The sequence below is a fragment of the Gossypium hirsutum genome, chromosome A03, assembly GCF_007990345.1.
Source record: "Gossypium hirsutum isolate 1008001.06 chromosome A03, Gossypium_hirsutum_v2.1, whole genome shotgun sequence".
NCBI classification, from domain to species: Eukaryota; Viridiplantae; Streptophyta; class Magnoliopsida; order Malvales; family Malvaceae; genus Gossypium; species Gossypium hirsutum.
Window position 1 is genome coordinate 37,554,283 of NC_053426.1, and position 11,751 is coordinate 37,566,033.

Genomic DNA, 11,751 nt, shown 5'->3' on the forward strand with positions numbered 1-11,751 from the left:
TTTATATTATAGATCAAGAATCCAAAGAAGAACGAGGAAAAGCAAAAGTTGCGGAATAGTCCCTAAATTTTAATATCTTCTACAAATCAGCCAAGTAAGTTCATATGTAAATGTTGGTAACATAGTTATTATTTTAAATGTTTTTATGTTATTTAAATGATATGATAATTATTATGAAATATTATACTCGTGATAATTGTTTGATAATATGTCAAATTATGTGATATACTTGGAAAATGTGAAATACTACCGAGTATCAGTATCGGCATTCCGTAGGAGATGGTTGAGACACATGATTGGGAAAAAGGTCCCGTTGAACCTTAGAAATGGATTAGGATACAAGTGACATCTCACTAGGAATTTTGGGCATCCGAACTCGTTGAGTTGAGTCCGAGTTCACTTATGGATGCGAATGTCTGAACTCGTTGAGTTGAGTCCGAGTTCGAGAGATGTAACTAGGCATCCGAGCTCATTGAGTTGAGTCCGATTTCACTTATGGATGCAAACGCCCGAGCTCGTTGAGTTGAGTCCGAGTTCACTTATGGGCGGGTTACATGGTAGCTTGGCTACATATGTGGCACTTATGTGCAAACTTTCCATGTATCCGAATTATATTCCGCCACATACAATTTGGCTAACTTTTGAAGTGAATAATCAGTGCGGACAGGTATGAAATGAGCAGATTTGGTCAACCTATCCACAATTACCCAAATCGAGTCCTTCTTCGACGGTGTCAAGGGTAACCCACTCACAAAATCCATGGTTACCCTCTCCCACTTCCAAAGTGGTACTTTCATTGGCTGCAAAAGTCCGGAAGGTAATTGATGTTTAGCTTTCACTTGCTGACAAGTTAGACATTTTCCCACAACTTCCGTTACCTCTCGCTTCAATCCAGGCCACCAATACAACTCCTTTAAGTCGCGATACATTTTACTCCCTCTAGGATGCATAGCACACAGACCTCTATGAGCTTCTTTCAGAATTGCTTACCTCAAGTCAGAGTCCTTCGGAATACAAACTCTACCTCGGTAACACAGAACTCCCTCACTGTTCAGTCTGAACTCAGAAGTATCCCCATTCTTAACCTACCAGAATTGAGAAACCAGGGACTCATCCCTCGACTGTTTTTCCTTAATCTCATCCACCCAGGTCGGCCTAACTTGCAGTTCTGCTAACAGACTACCGTCGTCATACAGACTCAAACGAGCAAACATAGCTCTCAGATCAGATACAGTTCTACGACTTAGGGCATCAACCACCACATTAGCTTTGCCTGGGTGATACTCAATCGCGCAGTCATAATCCTTAAGCAACTCTATCCATCTCTGCTGCTTAAGGTTCAGCTCCTTCTGAGTCAGTAAGTACTTAAGACTCTTATGATTTGTGTATATAATACACCTTTCTCCGTACAGGTAATGTCTCCAAATCTTAAGCGCAAAGATTACCGCTGCCAACTCCAGATCATGAATAGGATAGTTAAATTCATGTGGTTTAAGCTGTCGCGATGCATAAGCAACCACTTTATCCTCTTGCATTAGCATATAGCCCAACCCTACATGTGATGCATCACTGCATACGGTAAAATCTTTTCCAGACTCCGGCTGAATCAGTACAGGTGCCTCGGTCAGAACTTTCTTCAGCTTCTCAAAAGATTCCTGTTGTTTCTCAGTCCAAAAAAATGGTACTCCCTTCCTTATAAGCTTTGTCTGTAACACCCCGAACCCGAGACCGTCACCGGAATCGAACACGAGGTGTTAATAGACTTTAAACCACTTATAAAAAATTTCCCAGACACTGCCAATCTGCGTACTAGTCGCTTAAAAAAATCATATCTTGAGTTCAGAAACTCGGAATCCAGTTCCGTAAATTTTCCCTGAAACTAGACTCATATGCCCATCTACATATTTTTTCTAGAATTTTTGGTTGGGCCAATTAGTACAGTTTATTAGTCAAAGTCTCCCATGTTACAGGGATCGACTACACTGACCTTTGCGCATTACGACTTGGATAGCTCCCTGTACAGGGCTTCAATACTGATGTCGTTTGTTTCTATAGAAACTAGACTCAAAGAGGAATCTATACATATATGACATGACTCCCAATTATCTCCGGTTAATTTATAATGAATTTCCAAAGTCGAAACAGGGAATCCAGAAACTGTTCTGGCCCTATCTTACGAGAACCTGAATATATCTTAACATACAGTCCATATGATCGTTTCGTTACTTTCCTATGAAAATAGATTCATCAAGGTTCGTTTACATAATTTATTCTCTATTTAATTCCCTTCCTACTATTTTTAGTGATTTTCCAAATCTACATCACTGCTGCTGTCAGCATCTGCCTTTAAGGTAGACTTTACCTATTTCATAGTTTCCATGATTCAACTAGCCCTTTTAGCATAAATAGCACAAATTATGATAGTGATTAACCATTCCCATGGCCAATCCTTGTTAAGCATATCCACACCTCTCAATAACCATATCCATACCAAATGATGATAACATTATGCTCAAACATATATAAGCCATTTTCGCATGGCTATCCAAAATTATACAAGTCCAAAGGGTCCATGACCCACAACAAAAAGGGTAGTCCTATACATGCCATTTCGAAGTTCAACCAAAATTGTACCAAAAGGGGGGCTTTGATAGTGTGGGCGACTTCGACTTCAAAATCCCGAGTCCGATAGCTGGAGAACCAAAATCTATAAAACAGAGAATCAAGGAGACGGAGTAAGCAATTTATGCTTAGTAAGTTTTGAGCAAGGGATTCCAGCACAACAAAAGTATAGCATTCATGTAGCTAAACGGATAATTTCACATGCACAATTTTTCAATATCATACTTACTTCACATTACCAACCCTTTTATTCATACACAAAGATCAACTTAGCCAAAGGCCGGTAGCTCATTTATCAACTGAGCGAATACTTATTTGTAAGGGCTCAACTAATTCAAAGCACATACGAAACATACCTTAATGTTGGGATGTTTCAAGCGTATTAACTGAAATTTTTATAGCAAGATCATTCATTCCCAAATCACGTACCTTCGGAATTTAACCGGATATAGCTACTCGTTCAAATGCCTTCGGGACATAGCCCGGTTATAGTAACTCGTACAAATGCCTTCGGGACTTAACCCGGATTTAGTAACTCGCACAAATGCCTTCGGGCTTAGCCCGGAATTAGTATCTCGCACAAATGCCTTCGGATCTTAGTCCGGATATGGTCACTTAGCACAAAGCCTTCGGGACTTAGCCCGGACATCATTCAAATAACCATGCACATTTAACAATAAATCATGGCACATTCGTATTTCATTTTCGTTAGCAAAACTCGAACACAAGACACTTATCATTCTTGCAATTTCGGCTCAATAGCCACACACAAAGAGCATGATTTTTATTTGCATAAAACATGATCTAATCAAATCATAATTTAAGCTCTTTTACTCAAGAACTTACCTCGGATGTTGTCGAACGATTCCGATAGCTATTCGACCACTTTTTCCTTCCCTTTATCGGATTTAGTTCCCCTTTGCTCTTGAGCTTAATTAAACAAATAAATTGATTTAATCATTTGAGTATCAAAAAGAGGAACACAAGGCACTTAGCCCATATTTATACATTAGACATTAAAGTCACATATGTACGGAATCATGAATCAAACTCAACATTTTGGCTAATTTTCCCCCTTGGCCGAATTTTCTAAGCCAGGACAAAAGCATCAATATGCTTGCCTCTGACCGAATACATGCAACACCAATCTCCTTCCTATGGCCGAATATGCATGTCTATGTTGGGGCCGATTGTAACACTTAATACATTCTACAAGTATGGTCACTTGTATTGACTAAACACCAGTTTGTTTCAAGTTCAAAACTTGGCTAATACACACATATATACACTAGTAAAGCATCCTCTCCCTTTCCATCAATTTAACACATGCATTACTCATTAATATACAAAAATTATATTCGGCCTTAGCACACAACTTGCTAGCCGATTCTTCTCCATCTAGCAACCAATGCACATATGTGCTCACTCAAAAATGCTAAAAAGAAGATTCAAGAATCATCAATCCACCATCACATGCATCATTAACAAGCTTCATATTTAGCATGCAATGGCATTAATACAAAATCCACCTAGGCCGAATATCATCCCCATGACATAGCAAAGATTTGAACCATGGGCTAATTAGAACTCAAGCTAGCAACTAAAAAAAACATGCATGAATATCATGGCACAACCTCAAACATACCTTGATCTAGATACAAGTATGGCCAAACCTCCTCCTAATCCTCTTCCAAACCAAACATGAAGCAAGAACTCCTTCCTTCTTCCTTAGAATTTTCGGCCAAAAGAAGATGAAAAAGGATGAACAAAATTTTTCTTTTCTTTTCTTTAACTCACGGCAATGGGGGGGGAAACAACCACACATTTTTTTTTGTTTTCATCATATTCCCTTTCATTATTTTATGCCCATGCTCCTTATTTTATCATACTTCCCATGAAACACTAACTCAACATGTTTATGACATGTTCTTGCCCATCACACTTGGTCTACCATGCTTGTCATGGCCGGCCACTACTAATAGAGGGGGGAAATTGACATGCAAGTCCCCCCTTTTTCAACATGCACTAATAGGTCCTTATGCTTTGACCTATCACATTTCAAAATTTTCTCACATAAGTCCTATTTACTAAAACTCACATGCAATCGACTAAATCGAAGCTTGAAATTTTCACACATTCATAATTACATATTCTAGACCATAAATATCACATTCGAACATTTCAGTGACTCGGTTTAGCGGTCCCGAAACCACTTCCCGACTAGGGTCAATTTTGGGCTGTCACATTGTCAAAGGCGCTGCCATCATAGAAAATCCTTCCACAAACCTTCTATAGTACCCAGCTAAACCCAGAAAACTTCGAATTTCTGACACTGACCTCGGTGGCTTCCATTCTAGAATCGCTTCAATCTTTCGAGGGTCCACCTTGATCCCTTCAGCAGAGACAACATGCCCCAAGAAAGTTACCTCTCTCAACCAGAACTCACACTTACTGAATTTCGCATAAAGCTCCTTCTCCCTCAGCACTTGCAGCATAATACGAAGATGTTCATCATGCTTCTCCTCAGTTTCAAAATAACCAAAATATCATCGATAAAGATGACCACGAATCGATCCAAGTATGGCTGGAACACTCAATTCATCAGATCCATAAATGCCGCAGGTGCGTTCGTTAACCCAAATGGCATAACCAAGAACTCATAGTGACCATACCGAGTTCTGAATGCCGTCTTGTGTATATCCACCTCCTTAACCCTCAACTGATGATACCCAGATCGAAGGTCAATCTTGAAAAATAATGAAGCTCCTCTAAGTTGGTCGAATAAATCATCGATTCTCGACAGTGGGTACTTATTCTTAATCGTCAGTTTGTTCAACTGCCGATAATCGATGCACATCCGCATTGACCCATCTTTCTTCTTTACGAACAACATTGGTGCTCCCCACGGAGACACACTTGGTCTAATGAAGCCTCTATCCAATAACTCTTGAATTTGGGCTTTCAGCTCCACCAACTCCTTCGGTGCCATCCTATAAGGTGTAATGGACACCGATGCCGTTCCAGGCAACAAGTTGATTCCAAACTCAACCTCTCAGTTCGGAGGCAAACCTGGAAGCTCCTCTGGAAAAAACATCTTGAAAATCCTTGATGGTTCTAACTTTATCCACTGTCAGATCCTCAGTTTCCGATTGACTTACAAATGCCAAATAAGCTTCACATCTCTTTCGAATCCACTTCTCGGCTCTCAATGCTGATACCACATTAGATAGATAATCCTTACACTCGCCTATCACCAAAACCTCCTCATCTTTTGTGGTCTTTAACATTATTCGCTTAGCAGCACAATCTAGAGTAGCCCTATGCTTAACAAGCCAATCCATTCCCAAAATGAGATCGAATTTTTCGAAAGGCAGCTCCATCAGATCTCTAAAGAAAACTTTTCCTTGAGTTTCTATAGGCACATCTCTATACAGTTTATCTACCCTAACCAAGTGACCCAAAGGACTTAGTACAGATACCCCACTCACGGTCTCCTTAGAGCGCACACCTAGAGACCCAGATAGAGCACATGCAACATATGAATGGGTAGATCCAACATCTATCAATGCAGTGTATAGCATACTGGAAATCAGAAACGTACCAGTTATGACGTCAAGTGTATCACCCTTCTCTCGGGGACGAGCTGCATACACCAACGCCAGCTGATGAGCCTCAGCAAATCCAGCACCTCTGCTAGGCACTCCTCTTCCTCGACCGTTTCCATTACCATCTCTGCCTTGCCCACGTCCTCTCGGAAACTGTGGTCCTCCCCTCACTAGTTGAGCGGCCCTCTACTCTAAAACTTGAACTTGATCTAGTTCCTAGGGACAATCCTTAACCCTATGCTCCATAGATCCGCATCAGAATCAAGCACCAGGACATTTTTGACACTCGTCCATATGCATCTTCCCATAATTCCTACAACCTTGCGGTCTAACAGCATTCATCGGTACTGCTCGAACTGGCTCTATTACCCTTGCTCTCTTAACATTCCTGTTCATACCACCTAAAAGTCCTGAATCTCTCCTAAAACAGTTCCGATCTTTCTCACGATTCTGTCTTTCTGTATGCTTCACTTCCTCAGCTATCTTAGCTTTCTCCACTAAAGCAGCGAAGTTACGCTCCCTCTGCGGCGCAATCAGCACCCTAAGTTCATCTCTCAGTCTATCCTCGAAGCGTACGCTACGCTCATACTCTGTAGCGACAATCCCAGAAGCATACCGGCTCAGTCTCAGAAACTCAGACTCATACTCAGCCACTGACTTACTCCCTTGGACCAGGTTCAGAAATTCTTTCCGGCGAGCATCCACGTAACTAGCCCCAACATACTTTCCTTTGAAGGCTGTCTTAAACAGCTCCCAAGTCACACTGTCAGCAGGAGTTCCATCTCTCATCGTGAGCCACCACTGATAAGCCTCATCCCTGAGTAACGATATGGCTCCCTTCAGCTTCTGCGCCACAGAGCAGTCCAAATCATTCATAATCCGCTCTGTGGCTTCTAACCAATACTCAGCCACATTTGGAGCTACACCAGATATGCCCCTAAATATCTCTGCTCCATTGGCCCAGAGCCGATCAGAAATAGACCCCTTAATTTCATTTTCTGTACTTGCCCCAGCAACCCTTTCCAAAACTCGGAGCATTACCTGGGACAGAGCATCGTCCCCGGTCCCTCGATCATGAGACTCTATCTCCGTTACCGTGGTACCAGTGCATCTGCTGCCGGCACATGTCCTGAAGACGAAGATTCAGCCTGAGCATTACCTCAGCCACGTCCATGGCCTCTTCTACGAGCTGCTCGTGTACTCATTTCAGATTATCTGATTAAGAATTTTATGAATCAGTTTAATATTTTAGTGTTTATTACAGATGTCTTATGAATAAAAGTAATTCAGAGTTTGAGTTTGTTTCCTTTTGCGGTAGCCTAGCTACAGTTTCAGTCTACTTATCAGAGTTTCTATAGTTCCAGTGTTACCCTAACTAAAGTACCATGATAAGGTTTTGTACAAGCATATAACAGATATTTTAGAAACAATCAGAAAGGCTCAGAAAACTTACAGACTTGGGCCGGAGATTCGGTGTGCCACCTTCTAAAAAACCTAATTTTAGAAAACTGATTTTAATTATTAAAATCATCTATTTGTTAAGAGAAAATATTGGAAACATTCTTGAAAACAATTTATAATCAAGTTCAAAAAAAAATAATTTTCGAAAACCTTTATTCAGTGTTTCTTTACAAACTCCCATTTTTAGACCTGTTCCACAGCCGAGTTGTTGCAACTTGGCTTTGATACCACTAAAAGTAACACCCCAAACCCGGCCCAGACGTTATGGCCAGATCTGACGTGTCACATGGACTTACGACTTAGTATGCATTCGCTGGTTTAAGTGATTGGGGTGGTCTTTGTAAAAACAATGGTTGAATGAAAAGCCGGTTTATCAATCTTTAGGCTATCCATTTGTTGTGCTTGTTGAGTCTTGAAAACGTTCATTAATTTTGAAAACCTGCGTAGCCTAACACTAGCAGTTTCGTCATAGTATAAATATAATCAGAAAATAAAACCATAGCGGAGAAAAAGAAATTTAAATAGCGGTCTTATTACAACTTAAAACCCAAAATTAAATCAGAATATAAAAATAATAAAAATAAACTAACTTAGAAAAACCAACTTTGCAGATGATGTGGCCACTCCAAATCCCTCACAGCTCTAAGCCCACTATGGTTGGAGATTTCCTGCAGAGATGAAAATAAAGGGTGAGTTCGGTAAACTCAGTGTGTAACATAACCCAACCATAGCCTAAAATAGATCAAACCTCAGAGTCAGACTTATCTGGGCCTTGGCCCAGTACAAAAATCAGAATGAAACCCATAGGCCCATAGCAGATACAGAACAAATATATCATGAATGCAGAAATCCTAACCCAGAGCCATCCATAACACCCCCGTACCAGCCTTACACCATGTGGGGAGACTACTCGACCCACCCAACTGCTACACACCATAGAAATTGTAGCGAGGCTGCCAGATATTGTGACGAAGTCACCAGATACAGATATTGTGGCTAGGCCACAAGAACAGATATATATGTGGCGAAGCCACCAGATTGTAGCGAGGCTACCAGATATTGTGACGAAGTCACCAGAACAGATATATGTGGCGAGGCCACCAGATTGCAGCGAGGCTACCAGAACGCTTCCTCCATCAATATAAACCCATGTCCCATGCAACAGAAATAATATGTCATGGCATACGTATACAGAAACAGTACATCATCTTTTCAGAAAAAATAACCCTAGGGGTAAAATCGTAATTTTGCATGCATAAGGGTATTTTAGTAATTATTACCTATTGCTAAGGTTTCATGCTCATTCTAACATTTACCAAGTAATCAGAAGTACTTACCTCATCTTTTTACCAAAGTGGGCTCGTTGGCCCATTGGCCCGTTTTTGGCCTATTAAGCTTAAAAATACCGTTGTGCACGAAAATGCACACTCTGCACTCTAATCATCCAAATGCACCATATTCATTAACAACTGTCTCACGAGCGCTCGCGCGCTTGCACGCTCGCGAGTTCACAAAATACCAACGTTTCGGTATTTCAGCTTTTACCGATTTAGTCTAAAGGAGGGTGTCGTTTACACACCTGGCTAATGACGATTGATGACGATATCTGCCACGTGATATCCTACAATCAATCACTAACACATTAGACTTACGAATTAACGATAGCTAACATAAATCCATGTCAACTAACCCAATCATCACACAAGTTAGTCATTTACGCACGAGGGGCAAAATAGTCATTTTACCCTCTAGGGGTAAATCGGTAGTCCTACCCTGCAGGGGTATTTTAGTAATTCTACAACTTATCCACTTGGGCCTACGGACCCATTGGGACCACATGGCCCATTTCAGCCCATCGCGGCCCGAAATAGCGTCCTACTGCTAGAGTAATGAGAAATACACACCTGTTAGGAGACTGCAGTTAATCCGCGCTCTAAGCACTCTTAGCTGACAGCCAACCCAAACGAGCACGTCACAAAGCGAAAGGGATCAGCCTAGAAGGGTATGCCTACTCTCCTCATGGTTTGCTCTATTTAAAGCCAGCTCTCCATCTACTCTTATGTTAGCTTCCCGATGTGGGATCCCTCCATCACCAGAGTTTAAAACCAACACCAACTCTTGCTGTCCCAACATATCAAAATAATCAACCTTTGCATGCCAAAGGATTCAAACCAAAGTCCTCTCACATGCCAACTCACACCACCACCACTAGGCCATCAACTCATTTGTGTCATAAATCCAACACATTAAACTTTAAAGCGCACCTACTTGCTTCCAGATTTATTGAAAAGAAAAACCAAAATATATTGCAAGAGCCAAGACTTGAACCTTGGACCCCTTGCTTCCTCTATGGCGTCACTTCCTTGTCCCCTAAGTGGTGCCAACTTGCCACTACACCACACTCCTTTTTGTGTCATCTTTTACCCCTTTACTCTTAAAAGCCCAAATGCCAATTGCATCACCTGTTCATAAAATTAAAATTCTGAAGACTACCACGGATTTAACTTAAATTTGGGCCTCCCACTAACCTACTAAAATATATATTTTAACCAACCAGAACACATAAAAATTTTAAAAATCACAGAAACACAGAAAACCCAAAAATTGGGGCGTTACAGCCATCTACCACACTATTGACACTCGGTGTAACGCCCTGATTTTTGGGCCTGAAAGTATTGGGCCTTGACTCTGGGTTTGGGTGGAAAATGGCCCGAATAATTTGGATGTTATTATTATTTCGTATGTTTAATTTAGTAATTAAATAAGTTACAAAGGGTTTATGGTGTGGGAAAAAAAGGCCCAAGAGTAAATTTAATTCGATGTAATTCCTGAATTTTAATTTTGGGAGAGAGGTTTCTGACGATATGGGATTTTAAAGTTGAGGTGGTAAAATAGGACACAAATAAGGCCTTGGTAAAGTGGCAAGGTGGCGCCACTACGCTCCTAAAAAAAAGGCGTCTGGGAAGGAATTAAAGGTCCAGGGTTCAAGTTGCAAGGTAGGTATATTGTTATTTTTTTTAGGCATGTGTCGGGCATGTGATCACTTAAATGAATTTCGGCAAGGGCCTTAGGGAGGTTGGGATGATTATTTTAGTTGATATTAGGGTTAGGTTCTTTTCCTTTTTTGTGTTGGAGAATTAAGGTTAGCCACCTGAAAGCTTTCACTGTCATTCATCCTTTCTGAGTTCTCACAAAAGCCGAAAACGCAAATTCCTTCTCCTTGGTGCCGATTTCTTCTTCCTCTCTTTTTCCTCCATTTTCTTTCTTCCTTTTTTCTTTTTCTTCTAGCCGAAACCTTCTGATCACCTTACTCACATCCTCTGTCGATCCCATCCTCCACAAAACCTCTATAGCCGATTTCCATAAAAGCCGAAATCTGAAAAACTCACTTCTTGTGTCGATTTTTCCAAGCCAAAATCCTTCTGTTATTTTTGTTCTTTTTGATCAACTTTCATCTTCTCTAAACCCTTAGTACCTTTCGAAAAAATTACTTCAAAGTTATAGCCTCAAATCGTCATCTTCTTCATCACTTAAAAAGCCGAAATAGCATAGATTTAGGGACTTATAGCCGAAACTTCAAATCTCCCGGATTTGAGTTCTACTATCATTTAGAGGATAGATCTGCATCAGATCTACGTAGAAATCAAAGAGAAATAAGTGGAAAGTGCTCATCACCTCAGATCTAGTCTTATTTTATAATTTAGAAAAGCCGAAGTCCCTAAAATCTAGGGAGGCTGTCGATTGGGCATAGGGCTTTAAGGGTCTTTAACCGACGATTTGTTTTGGTGATTAGTGTCTTCTAAAGGTTTGATCGAAGGCTTGGATATTTGGAGCAACTAGACTTGGACCTAGTCATTGGTTTTCGGCAAAAAGGTAAGATTCTAAAGGCTTTAGGGGCATGGTTCGAATATGGGTAGGTGAATATTGGGATTGGTTGTTGTGGGTTGCAATCTAAGAATTGTGGTAATCAATTGTAGGACATCGTAAGGGATCTCAGTAGCAGTCATCGCGAAACAAGTGTTATCGAACAGCCTCTCATAGTTAAATTTGGCAAAAGCCGAAA